The 13,491-nt window shown below is 39.6% G+C and overlaps 1 protein-coding gene across 1 annotated transcript in view; it reads right to left on the bottom strand.

Moving 5' to 3' along the window:
- Nucleotides 1–13,491, bottom strand: part of LOC126252989 (uncharacterized) — a 999,773-nt gene that overhangs the window by 732,735 nt on the left and 253,547 nt on the right. The gene's annotated exons all lie outside the window — the stretch shown is intronic.

Below are 13,491 nucleotides of genomic sequence, written 5' to 3'. Positions count from 1 at the left end.
CCGCGGACCAAATGACAACCAAAACCCGTGCTGCGTCTGACTTGGAACAAGCGGCAGTATGGTCAGCGTCTGTCCACCAGGAGGTGCGGCTGCAAACATGCTCCAGGAACTTACAATCCCTGGTTCTAAACCACTAGCGAAAGCTAGAAAATAAATAACAAGCAAACATGACTCGTACAAGTAAAGACAAAATTACCCCAGGTGGACAATCCACCCACTGCAAAGTGGCAACCAAGCATTCGGATTCTGGGGAGCTTGGACTTATACGAGAGAGCAAGTCGGAGTGCTCTGGTAAACTACCGCAGAAAACACATACTTACATTGGCACCTTTAACATTCAGACGCTCATTCAAACAGGAAAATTGCACAACCTCACGACAGAATTAACTAAACAGAAAATCCAAATCCTCGCCGTACAAGAAACACGCTTCAGGGACTCAGAAACAGTAGACTATAATAATTACAGAATTTTCAAAAGTGGAACGAACAAGACAATTTGTAAAGGAGCAGCACTATTTGGCATGGCCTTTATTGTGGACAAAAAAGTTCTAGATTCAGTAAAGGATGTAAAACCCATCAAAAATCGTCTTATGACAATGAGAATTAAACATGCAAACAAAAACTACACTTTCATCAATGTACATGCACCAACAAATGGGGACAACAAAAAAGAGCCCGAAAAAACGGAAAGATTTTGGGAAGAACTCGAAACAGAGATGTCAAAAATTCCAACAGAGGATGTGAAAATTTTGCTTGGTGACTTCAATGCACAAATTGGCAAGGACCGCAAATATAAGAAGACAGTAGGGGACTACCCCGCACACAAATTTACAAATAAAAATGGTGTACGATTTGTGGAGTTATGCCAACAAAACAATCTCAAAATTATGTCAACCTCATTACGAAAAAAACCCAAAAAACAAAAAACATGGCGATCACCCATCCATCATCTAGGAGAATTCCAGATTGACCACATTGCAATATCATATGAGTACCAAAAAGAAATTCATGATGTACAAGTGCGCAGAGGCGCAAATGTTGATTCAGACCATTACTTAACTAGAATTAAAATTAAATTCACACCTAAAAGGAAATGTAACAGGAGAACACCCGTGATCCCGAAGTTCGACCTACACAGAATTAAAGATTCGAGGATCACAGAAAAATGGGAAGACCAACCTGCAGAAGAGTGGCCAAAATTTCGAACTAAAGTCCTCAAAACAGCGAAAGAACTAATCCCACTACGTAAAAAACCAAAACACCCATGGTGGAACCAGGAATGTGAAGACGCTCTAGAAGAGAGAAAAAAAGCATTTCAAAATTACAATTGCAACAAATCAGAAGAAACCCACAAGAAATTCCTTGAAGTCCGCAAACAAGCATCCAAGATTTTACGGCAAAACAAACGGAAATATGTAAATGACCAACTAAAATCGATAGAAGACAACTTTAAAAATTACAACACACACGATTTCTATAAAACCTTTGCAAACCACATTAAAGGGTACTGTCCACAGAACCTCTGCTTCCGAAAATCAAATGGTAAACTGGCCTTAACAAATAAGGAAAATTGTGAAGAACTAGCGAAATATTTTTCAAAGCTTTTAAACTGTCCAGAACCTAAGGAGAGGTTTCCGAAAATACAACCAGAAACCGTATCAGAAAACTCAGCACCACCAACAAAAGAAGAAATTTATTCACATATCCAGAAGCTTAAAAATAACAAAGCATCAGGTGAAGATGGAATTGTAGCTGAACTCCTGAAAAATTTAGGTCCAAATTCACTCAGAGAAATCACACACATTATCCAAAATATTTGGCAAACCGAAAAAATCCCAGATGACTGGAAGATCGCACTAATTCACCCACTACACAAAAAGGGTGACAAATCAGATGTGAACAACTATAGAGGGATCTCGCTTTTACCAGTCACCTATAAAATTTTGTCAGCCTGTCTCCTGAAGAGAACACAAGAACAACTAGAATCAAAATTATCTGAATACCAAGCAGGATTTAGAACAAACAGGTCATGCCCAGAACAAATTTTTAACCTCAAAACCATAGTCAAAATGCGAGCTCTCAGACAAAAGCCATTAGTATGCACATTTGTAGACTTTAAGAAAGCATACGATTCAATAGATAGACCCTCATTATTTCAAATTTTAGAAGAAAGGGGATTAGATTACAAGACACGAGAACTAATAAAACAAACACTAACTGACACGAAGTCTAAAATAAAATTCATGGGAGAAATTTCGGAGCCCTTCGGCATTCAGACAGGTGTGAGACAAGGCGATGGACTCTCTCCTCTTTTGTTCAACATCGTTCTTGACAAAGTTATGGAGGAATGGGAGAAACAACTACGGAAAAATGAGTGTTGGAAACCAATTTCACTTGGCTTTTCCAAAAACAATCTTTACATTCCATACCTCGCTTTTGCAGATGATCTAGCAATACTAGCGGAGGATGAGCAGACCGCCATTAAACAGATTGACACACTCAAAGAATGTGCTGAGAAAGTTGGGCTACAAATCTCATTTGAAAAAACTGAATTCCTATGTTCAAAAGTAGAAATTGCAAGCTTAAAAACAAAATATGGCAAAATCAATAGAATCCCGTATTTTAAGTACCTCGGAGAATACATTGAACCAACAGGCCAAGAAATAGTATCACAGCAAAATCGTTTACAAAAAGTCAAAAAAGCATTCTGGTTAGTCCACAACCTCTACAACAAGAAATCCTTGTCAAGACAAACTAAAATTCGGCATTACAATACCGTCATAAAACCAACAGTCCTCTATGCAAGTGAAACACTAGTACTGAACAGAAAGCGAGAACTCGAAGACATCAAAAAAGAAGAGAGAAAAATCATTAGGAAAATTTTAGGAGCGAGACAGACTAAAGATGGCTACAGACTGCAAACAATCAAAACAACAGAAAAGTTTTCAAACATAGAAATTGATTTTAAGAAAAGGCGACTGAAATTCTTTGGTCATCTTAGCAGATTACCAGAAAACCGTTTGACCAGAAAGCTAATAAATTACGTAACCTCACTTAAAGCTTCAACACCTTGGATGATCGAAGTTAGAAAAGACCTCACCAACGCGAATATAACAGCAACCGATATTTCAGACAGAGATACTTTTAAGCACAAAGTAGAGAAGTGGAAAGTTTTACCAGAGCAACCAAAACAAAAACAGTACAGACCGAAGTGGTCAGAAGAGCGAAAGCAAGCCTTCTCAAAAAGAATGAAGATCTATTGGAGCAACAAGAAGAACCAGAAAAAAAGTTGATTGTCATTTGCTTAATGTCATTTGCTTAATGTCTTCCGTTATTGGGAGAATTCATAAATAATAATAATAATAATAATAATAATTCCCGTGGAGGCCCCGGAAAAGAATAGGCCTTCGGTATGTGCTGCCAGTCGTAAAAGGCGACGAAAAGAACAAACCACTAATAGGGCTAACCCCCCTTTTAGTGTGATTAGTTGGTTCAGGGCAGACCTAATGAAGCCTCGGACAAGCGCTGTCATGGTCGGGGACGAAGCTTGAACCCTATGCCCGTCCACAATGGTAAAGACACTGCTAGCCACACGGAAAATGATTTAAATCCCAATAGAGGTGTTTTGCAGGATATGCTTCCTGCAACCACTCTAGAAAGAAAACAGAGACAGAGGATGAGATGGTCAGATGAAGTTAACCGACACCTCATGTTCTGTTGTTACCAAGCAACAAACTTACGAACCAACACAACTGGATACAGATCACAAGTATACACAAAATTTATTACCAGATACCCAGAATTAAAATTTCTAACAGAACAACGACTAGCTGATCAGATCCGTGTAATAATCAAAAATAACAGGATATCCCAGTCAGAATTAGAAAACATCAAACAACAAGTACAACAAATACTGGAACAAAATAGTGTGCAATCAGAAGAAGAAGAAAATATAGTAATGGACTCAAACATCCAAGAGCAAACAAACAAAGAACATCACGCATCAATTAAACAATCAGAGGAAAACGAAATCTTAAGACAGCCACCAGAGCAAGCACAAATAGAACATGAAGTTACACACATGTTAGATATAGAAGAAAAATTTCAGCTAACATATATAGAATACATAGACACAAAAACAGACATTAGACCATTCTTGCATAGACCACCAAATAACCCACAAGTCGAAACAACAATAACAATTAGCAACACAATCATACACAACAAAATAAATGAAAAAACAACTATGGAAGAGTTACAACTACTGGTTTATATAGGAGCACTCACTACACTAAACATACACACTAGGCAGAGATCAGAACAAACCGACACACAGAAGAAACCCACAAAACCAGCATGGCAACACAGGCTACAGATCAGAATAGAAAAACTGAGAAAAGACATCGGACAGCTAACACAATTTATAAGAAATGAAATATCAGACAAAAAACGAAAAAGGTTAGGTAAAATCTCACAACAAGAAGCGATAGAGCAATTAGATGAAAATAAGCAGAAATTACAAGCATTGGCCAAACGACTTAGAAGATACAAAAAAAGTGAAAATAGAAGGAAACAAAACCAAACATTCAACACAAACCAAAAGAAATTTTATCAGACAATAGATAACACACACATTAAAATAGACAACCCACCAAACATAAAAGACATGGAACACTTCTGGAGCAACATATGGTCAAACCCGGTACAACATAACAGGCAAGTGCGGTGGATACAAACAGAAACAGACACATACAAGATGATACCACAAATGCCTGCAGTGATTATTTTTCAACATGAAGTCACCCGAGCAATTAATTCTATGCACAATTGGAAAGCCCCTGGAAAAGATAAAATAGCAAATTTCTGGCTAAAGAAGTTCACCTCAACACATTCACATCTAACTAAATTATTTAACAGGTACATTGCAGACCCATACACATTCCCTGATATACTTACACATGGAATTACTTATCTGAAACCTAAAGATCAAGCAGACACAGCAAATCCAGCTAAATATCGCCCCAACAATATACAAAATATAAACTTCAGTCATTACACAGAAATTAATGACACATACAACACAGAACAAAATTATAAATGATGAACAAAAAGGGTGTTGCAAAGGAGCATGAGGATGTAAAGAGCAACTGATAATAGATGCAGAGGTGACATATCAAGCTAAAACTAAACAAAGGTCGCTACACTACGCATACATTGGTTACCGAAAAGCTTTTGATAGTGTACCCCACTCATGGATACTACAAATATTGGAAATATACAAAGTAGATCCTAAATTGATACAGTTCCTAAACATAGTAATGAAAAATTGGAAAACCACACTTAATATCCAAACAAATTCAAATAATTTCACATCACAGCCAATACAGATTAAGCGTGGAATATACCAAGGAGACTCATTAAGTCCTTTCTGGTTCTGCCTTGCTCTGAATCCACTATTCAACATGCTAAATAATACAAATTATGGATACAATATTACTGGAACATACCAACACAAAATCACACATTTGCTATACATGGATGATCTAAAACTACTGGCAGCAACAAATCAACAACTCAACCAATTACTAAAGATAACAGAAGTATTCAGCAATGATATAAATATGGCTTTTGGAACAGACAAATGTAAGAAAAATAGCATAGTCAAGGGAAAACACACTAAACAAGAAGATTACTTATTGGATAACCACAGCGACTGCATAGAAGCGATGGGAAAAACAGATGCCTATAAATATCTAGGATACAGACAAAAAATAGGAATAGATAATACAAATATTAAAGAAGAACTAAAAGAAAAATATAGACGAAGACTAACAAAAATACTGAAAACAGAATTGACAGCAAGAAACAAGACAAAAGCTTTAAATGCTTAAGCTATACCAATATTGACCTACTCATTTGGGTTGTGAAATGGAGTGACACAGACCTAGAAGCACTCAATACACTTACACAATCGCAATGCCACAAATATAGAATACATCACATTCATTCAGCAACAGAAAGATTCACATTAAGCAGAAAGGAAGGAGGAAGAGGATTTATCGATATAAAAAACCTACATTATGGACAGGTAGACAATTTAAGAAAATTCTTTCTAGAACGAGCAGAAACTAGCAAAATACACAAAGCAATCACTCATATAAATAAATCGGCTACACCACTGCAATTTCATAACCACTTCTACAACCCTTTAGATCACATAACATCAACAGATACGAAGAAAGTAAATTGGAAAAAGAAAACACTACATGGCAAGCACCCGTATCATCTAACACAGCCACACATCGATCAAGACGCATCCAACACATGGCTAAGAAAAGGCAATATATACAGTGAGACGGAAGGATTCATGATTGCAATACAGGATCAAACAATAAACACCAGATATTACAGCAAGCATATTATTAAAGATCCCAATACCACAACAGATAAATGCAGACTTTGCAAACAACAAATAGAAACAGTAGATCACTTCACAAGCGGATGTACAATACTAGCAAATACAGAATACCCCAGAAGACATGACAATGTAGCAAAAATAATACATCAACAGCTTGCCTTACAACATGAACTTATAAAACAACACGTTCCCACATACAAGTATGCACCACAAAATGTGCTGGAGAATGATGAATACAAATTATACTGGAACAGAACCATTATAACAGATAAAACAACACCACATAACAAACCTGACATCATACTCACCAATAAAAAGAAGAAATTAACACAACTAACCGAAATATCCATACCCAATACAACAAATATACAAAAGAAAACAGGAGAAAAAATTGAAAAATTCATCCAACTGGCTGAGGAAGTCAAAGACATGTGGCATCAGGATAAAGTTGACATCAAACCAATTATACTATCAACTACAGGAGTCATACCACACAATATCCACCAGTACATCAATGCAATACAGCTACATCCAAACACATATATACAACTACAGAAATCTGTAATGATTGATACATGTTCAATTACCCGAAAGTTCCTAAATGCAATGTAACATATACCGTACAGTTGAAAGGAAGTCACGCTTGATTAATGTCCGCGTCACTTTCCATTTTTAACCAGACATAACGTCTGAGATAGGAAAGAGAAATAATAATAATAACATGAAAAATAGTAAATAGTTATAATCTCTTTTTAAATCTTCCACTTAAGATACCAATACAAAGCCTTCAGAGCCAGTATTTGAGCATTCAAATCGACTCCAACTAAAGCTACGCTGGTAGAAGCAAATGAAATGCATTAGAACTATGCTGGAAACACATTGCTTTTTGGACCGTTTCCACCTCTTACAGGACAGTTTATTAACAAACGGTAGAGAACTGACAACTAAGTGCTACGCAGACAGCTATTGGCTTAACAAGAAGGTTCTGCTCTTAAGAGATTTTTACTTAGATGCTTTGCCTTTGTGTCAATCCGTCGCCAGTTCACCAAATTTAAGCTGCTTCCACGTGCATGACATTGAACCGTTAGTCAAGATGAACATTAAGACACACCTTCCGCTCACCCAGGATTTTTAGCTGACAATTTAGCGGTATGGACTTTCACAAGATAGATTTAGGCAGATGCGTGCAAAAAAAAAAAATGACGAGGAGGTGCATGTGCATTAATATGTAGCAACATCAATCTAGTTGGCAAACAGAAGCTACTTGGAGTAACGTCCATACTCACTGCACAACTTACAGCGATTTTACAGGAATTTCAATATGCAAAAGACCTTCAAAAAGAAACGATCATTATTTTTCAGATTCACGCTTAGCATTGATGCTGTTAAAATGCTACTACCTCAACAACACCAACAATTATCTAGTAACCGAGCGGGGTAGCGCAGTGGCTAGAACACTGGATTCGCATTCGGGAACGATGGTTCAAACCTGCGAGAGGCCATCCCGATTTAGCGCGCGGGGAACGAACACGTAAACCTTTCCGTGCAAGCTCTGATTTCTCTTATTTTATTACAATGTTCATTCTCTCCTATGTTTTGGGCTCCAACAATATCTTTTCACACTTTGAGGAGAAAGTTGGTGAAAGAAATTTCACGGGATGTTCCTACCGCAACGGGAAATGCATTTAATGACTGCCATCCCAAACGCGGATCATATCTGTGACACTCTCCCCATATTCTACGCCAAAGAAAAACGAGCTGCCTGTCTTTAAAGTTTGTCGATGCCCTCCACCAGTCCTATGTGATGCTGATCGTGCACAGCGCAGCAGTAGTCCAGATAAGGACGGACCAGCGTAGTGTAGACAATCTCTTTAGTAGACCCGTTTCATTTTCTAAGTGTTCTGCCAATAAATCGCAGTCTTTGGTTTGCTTTCCCTACAACATTACTTTGTGATCGTTCCAATTTAAGTTATTCTCAGTTGTAATCATTAAGTACTCAGCTGAATTCAGTCTTTAGATTTGTATGACTTATCCTGTGGATGACTTCAGACTTTTCATTACTCAGATTCAATTGCTACTTTTCGCACCATACAGATATCTTGCCTAAATCATTTTGCAGTTGGTTTTGAACATCTGATGACTGAAAGCTACTCAGATTGTCTCCTATGTCGTTTATGTTGGGGTTGTTTGGGAGAAAGAGACCAAACAGCGAGGTCATCGGTCTCATCGGATTAGGGGAGTCGGCCGTGCCCTTTCGAGGGAACCATCCCGGCATTTGCCTGGAGCGATTTAGGGAAATCACGGAAAACCTAAATCAGGATGGCCGGACGCGAGATTGAACCGTCGTCCTACCGAATGCGAGTCCAGTGTGCTAACCACTGCGCCACCTCGATCGGTATGTTGTTTATGTAAATGAGGACCAGCAGAGGTGCCTGTAACACTTCCTTGGGCAACCCCAGATATTTCTTCCGCTTTACTTGATGACTTTCCGTCAATTATTACGAACTATGGCCTATCTGACAAGATATCACGAACCCAGTCGCATAATTGAGGCGATACTCCATAGGCACGCAATTTGATTAGAAGTCGCTTGTGAGGAACAGAGCCAAGAGCCTTCTAGAAATCTAAAAATATGGAATCAGTTTGTCATCCGCTGTCGATAGCACGCATTACTTCATTAAAATAATGATCTAGGTGTTACACAAGGACTAAATTTTCCAAATCCGTGTTGCCTATTTTACAATAAATTGATTTCTTCGAAGTAATTCATAATGTCCGAACACAGTATACGTCCCAAAATCCTATTGCAAATGGACGTTAGTGTATGGGACCTTAATTCAGCGGATCATTCCTATTTCCTTTCTTGGGAATTGTTGTGACTTGTGCTACTTTTCACACTTCTGTTACCGACCTTTCGACGACTTAGCGGTTGTAAATGATTGCTAACTGTTGTTTAACTGTGTCACCATATTCTGAAAAGAACCCGACTGGTAACAGTTTGGACTGGAGGCCTTACCTTTATTACGTCATTTAAAGCTCATTTACTGCTCCGAAGATATCTACATGTAAGTTACTCATGTTGACAGTGCTTGATTCGAATTCCGAAATATTTACTTCGTCTTCTTTGGTGAAGGAATTCCCGAAAACCTCGTTTATGAACTCTGCTTTAGTGGCAGTGTCATCAGGAACATCGCGATTGTCATCGCGCTGTGTAGGTATTGATTGCGTCTTGTCGTTGGTGTACTTCAGATACGGCCAAATCCCTTTGGTCTTTCTGACTGACTTCTAAACAGAGTTTCGTTGTGGAAACTATTAAAAGCATCCTGCATTGCAATTCCCTCTAAATTTAGAGTTTCTGCAAGACTTCGCCAATTTTGGAGATTTTGCTTTCTTTTAAATTTTGCACGCTTTTTGCGTCGCTTGTGTAGCAGTGTCCTGACCTGTTATGTGTATCATTACTATTGCCAATGGAAAGTACGATCAGTGAATGGAACGAGCTTGTTTCCAAACAAGATATACGGCACGTACCGTCGATAATTGAAGTATTGGGCAGATATTTTCAGTGCAGCGCAGATAAAAAGATAAAGCGGGACAAGAAGTCAAACGAAGTGCAATAAATGACCTGGGTGACAATCTGAGCAGTTCTCTTAGGTTGTTCGCAGATGATGCTGTAATTTACCGTCTAGTAAGGTCATCCGAAGACCAGTATCAGTTGCAAAGCGATTTAGAAAAGATTGCTGTATGGTATGGCAGGTGGCAGTTGACGCTAAATAACGAAAACTGTGAAGTGATCCACATGAGTTCCAAAAGAAATCCGTTGGAATTCGATTACTCGATAAATAGTACAATTCTCAAGGCCGTCAATTCAACTAAGTACCTGGGTGTTAAAATTACGAACAACTTCAGTTGGAAAGACCACATAGATAATATTGTGGGGAAGGCGAGCCAAAGGTTGCTTTTCATTGGCAGGACATTTCGAAGATGCAACAAGTCCACTAAAGAGACAGCTTATACTACACTCGTTCGTCCTCTGTTAAAATATTGCTGCGCGGTGTGGGATCCTTACCAGGTGGGATAGACGGAGGACATCGAAAGGGTGCAAAAAAGGGCAGCTCGTTTTGTATTATCACGTAATAGGGGAGAGAGAGTGGCAGATATGATACGCGAGTTGGGATGGAAGTCATTAAAGCGAAGACGGTTTTCGTCGCGGCGAGATCTATTTACGAAATTTCAGTCACCAACTTTCTCTTCCGAATGCGAAAATATTTTGTTGAGCCCAACCTACATAGGTAGGAATGATCATAAAAATAAAATAAGAGAAATCAGAGCTCGAACAGAAAGGTTTAGGTGTTCGTTTTTCCCGCACGCTGTTCGGGAGTGGAATGATAGAGAGATAGTATGATTGTGGTTCGATGAACCCTCTGCCAAGCACTTAAATGTGAATTGCAGAGTAATCATGTAGATGTAGATGTACTCTACAGCGAGCCACCAGAGACCACGAATCTCTTAAATGCACTTAGTCAGGAATTCTCCCTGAACAAACAACAAAATTTTGTTGGTTGAATTCGAGTTCATCCTCTCTACACACGGTGAGTGAAAATGTTGCGCACAAATTGATATAACTGTTACAGGAGTCGAAATACGACAACTTTGGAAATGAAACTTATGGTCTTGGAAGTAATCCTGCGCCAGTGAAAGCTCTGAAATGTCAGGATCAACAAGGACAATCAGCGGCCGGTATGACCGAGCGGTTCTAGGTGCTTCAGTCTGGAACCGCGCGACCGCTACGGTCGCAGGTTCGAATCCTCCCTCGAGCATGGTTGTGTGTGATGTCCTTAGGTTAGTTAGGTTTAAGTAGTTCCAAGTTCTAGGTGACTGATGACCTCAGATGGTAAGTCCCATAGAGCTCAGAGCCTTTTGAACAAGGACAATCAACGGGCACGCGCAAAAATAATGTACCATTTGCTCAACAGTGTTGTACATTATAGAACGGACTGAAGATGGCGGCCACCACATGCAGTACAGTCATAAAATAATCATAGAAAATTCTGGCGCATTCTATCAAGTACACTAGGATCGCACGAAGCTCATCAAACGCTGCAAATATCCCGGTGACAAGAGTTTTTCTGTTCGAAAATTTGGTGTCGTACACGAGGCTTCAGATATAGACCCACAAAACAAAACAAAATCATTCAGGGGAGCGAGGGAGCCGGCCGGAGTGGCCATGCGGCTCTAGGCGCTACAGTCTGGAGCCGCGTGACCGCTACGGTCGCAGGTTCGAATCCTGCCTCGGGCATGGATGTGTGTGATGTCCTTAGGTTAGTTAGGTTTAAGTAGTTCTAAGTTCTAGGGGACTGAAGATCACAGCAGTTAAGTCCCATAGTGCTCAGAGCCATTTGAACCATTTTGGAGCGAGGTGACCATGCAATTGGACCTCTACTTCCGATCCAACAACGCCTGGTATTTGCAGCATTGGGTATGTCACGTACATGCACAGAAAAGTGTGCAGGTGTTCCGTCTACTTGCGTCCACATCTGACGACACATATTCTGTGGTACAACCTCTAACAGTTTCAGAACTTTCGGCGCATGTGCATTGATTGTCACTGTCGCTACGGACATTTCAGAGTCTCCACTGGCTTGGGATTACTTCCAAGACCATAAGTTCCTGTTCCAAAGCTGGTGTATTCAGACTCCGGTCAGTTCGTTCAATTTATGCGCAGCCTGCATTCACGAGATTTCGTGGAATACTGCTCACAAACTGTTAACTGCAGGACAAGTAAAATGAGGATGCTTACAACTGCACAACGTGAACACTTCAGCTCCACGCGCCAGCCGCAGGCGATGATTCGAAGAGAACGGTGAACAGAAGCTGCCGCCAGACGTGACCGCTGAATGAACTCCTCAGTCGGTATATTAAGACAGACGGCGTCTGCGCTGTGTACTGCCTGGGCGAATGTTCGCTCCAGGAGTGTAAGCCGTTCTGCCATCGGCTGAAGCGTTACTCAAAAAGATAACTGCCTCCGCGATAACGTTCTATCTCTGCATCCGTTCCCCGAAAGACTCCGTACGGGCCAGTGTGTACGCAAAGTACGATAATCATTTTCTCTCCCTCTCCTCTGGTGTTTTTTTCTTTTAACATTCGCAAGTTGAGGCGTCGCACCTAGGGCGCGATCGCCAATTTGTCTATTAAAGCTTTCTTGTGCGAATGTATCTGGGCTGCAGTGTAAGCAGTCAGAATCTTATACGATTTGCAATGGGCGAGTTGTGTCCTGCAGACGTGCGTCATGACCATACGGCTTGACTGCAGCGTGTGAAAGTAGCGGGGAGGCGCTTACAGAGTAGTTACATTCTCTGGAATTATAAAAATTAATAACTGATCTAGAAATAACCTGAGGAACTTCATATTAGGTACATAACCCTCTGTTGTGTAAAGGAACAATCTGTCAAAATCTGAAGACAATAACTGTCATAATTTGGAAGTTACAAAAAAAATCAGTAAAAAAGTAATTATATCACCAACTGTGACTACTTGAAGTTCTCATTTTAGAAAACCTTTCGTAATTTTGCTGTAGTAATAACTTAAAAAATTTCAAGTAGATATTTATATTTTGTGTTAGGGTGAGTGTGAAAGAGAGTACTTGTGAGGGTGTATGTGGGAAATAACCAATATTAAATTTTCAGTTAGCAATTCTCTATAGGAACTTGCAAGTGTTGCAGCTTTGTTTCGTGGGAACGAATCCACTGATGGTTCCCCTACTAATGGATGACGGATGTCCAAGCATGTTTGAATATGTAAGAGACAGCCAGAACGTGAGCGACTATATAGTTAAATTCCAGACGTACAGTACAGTTTAAAGTTTTTCATTTTATTTGTTTAACAAAAGAGTTTTGAGTTGCTTATTTTAATGACGTCAATGAGCTGAGAGCAGTGGTTGGTTCTTGTTAGATTTTGCCACGAGCCGCGCCCTGAAAGTCAGTTCTGATTGGCCGTAATTCTGTACAGCCAATAAGAAGTGAGACGGTTTGCCACCTAATATATGATATAGGGGTGCTTGTAGAGGAGAGAGAAGA

The sequence above is a fragment of the Schistocerca nitens genome, chromosome 4, assembly GCF_023898315.1.
Source record: "Schistocerca nitens isolate TAMUIC-IGC-003100 chromosome 4, iqSchNite1.1, whole genome shotgun sequence".
In the NCBI taxonomy this organism is placed as follows: Eukaryota; Metazoa; Arthropoda; class Insecta; order Orthoptera; family Acrididae; genus Schistocerca; species Schistocerca nitens.
Note: the sequence above shows the minus strand (reverse complement) of the source record. Positions and strands in the feature narration are given on the sequence as shown.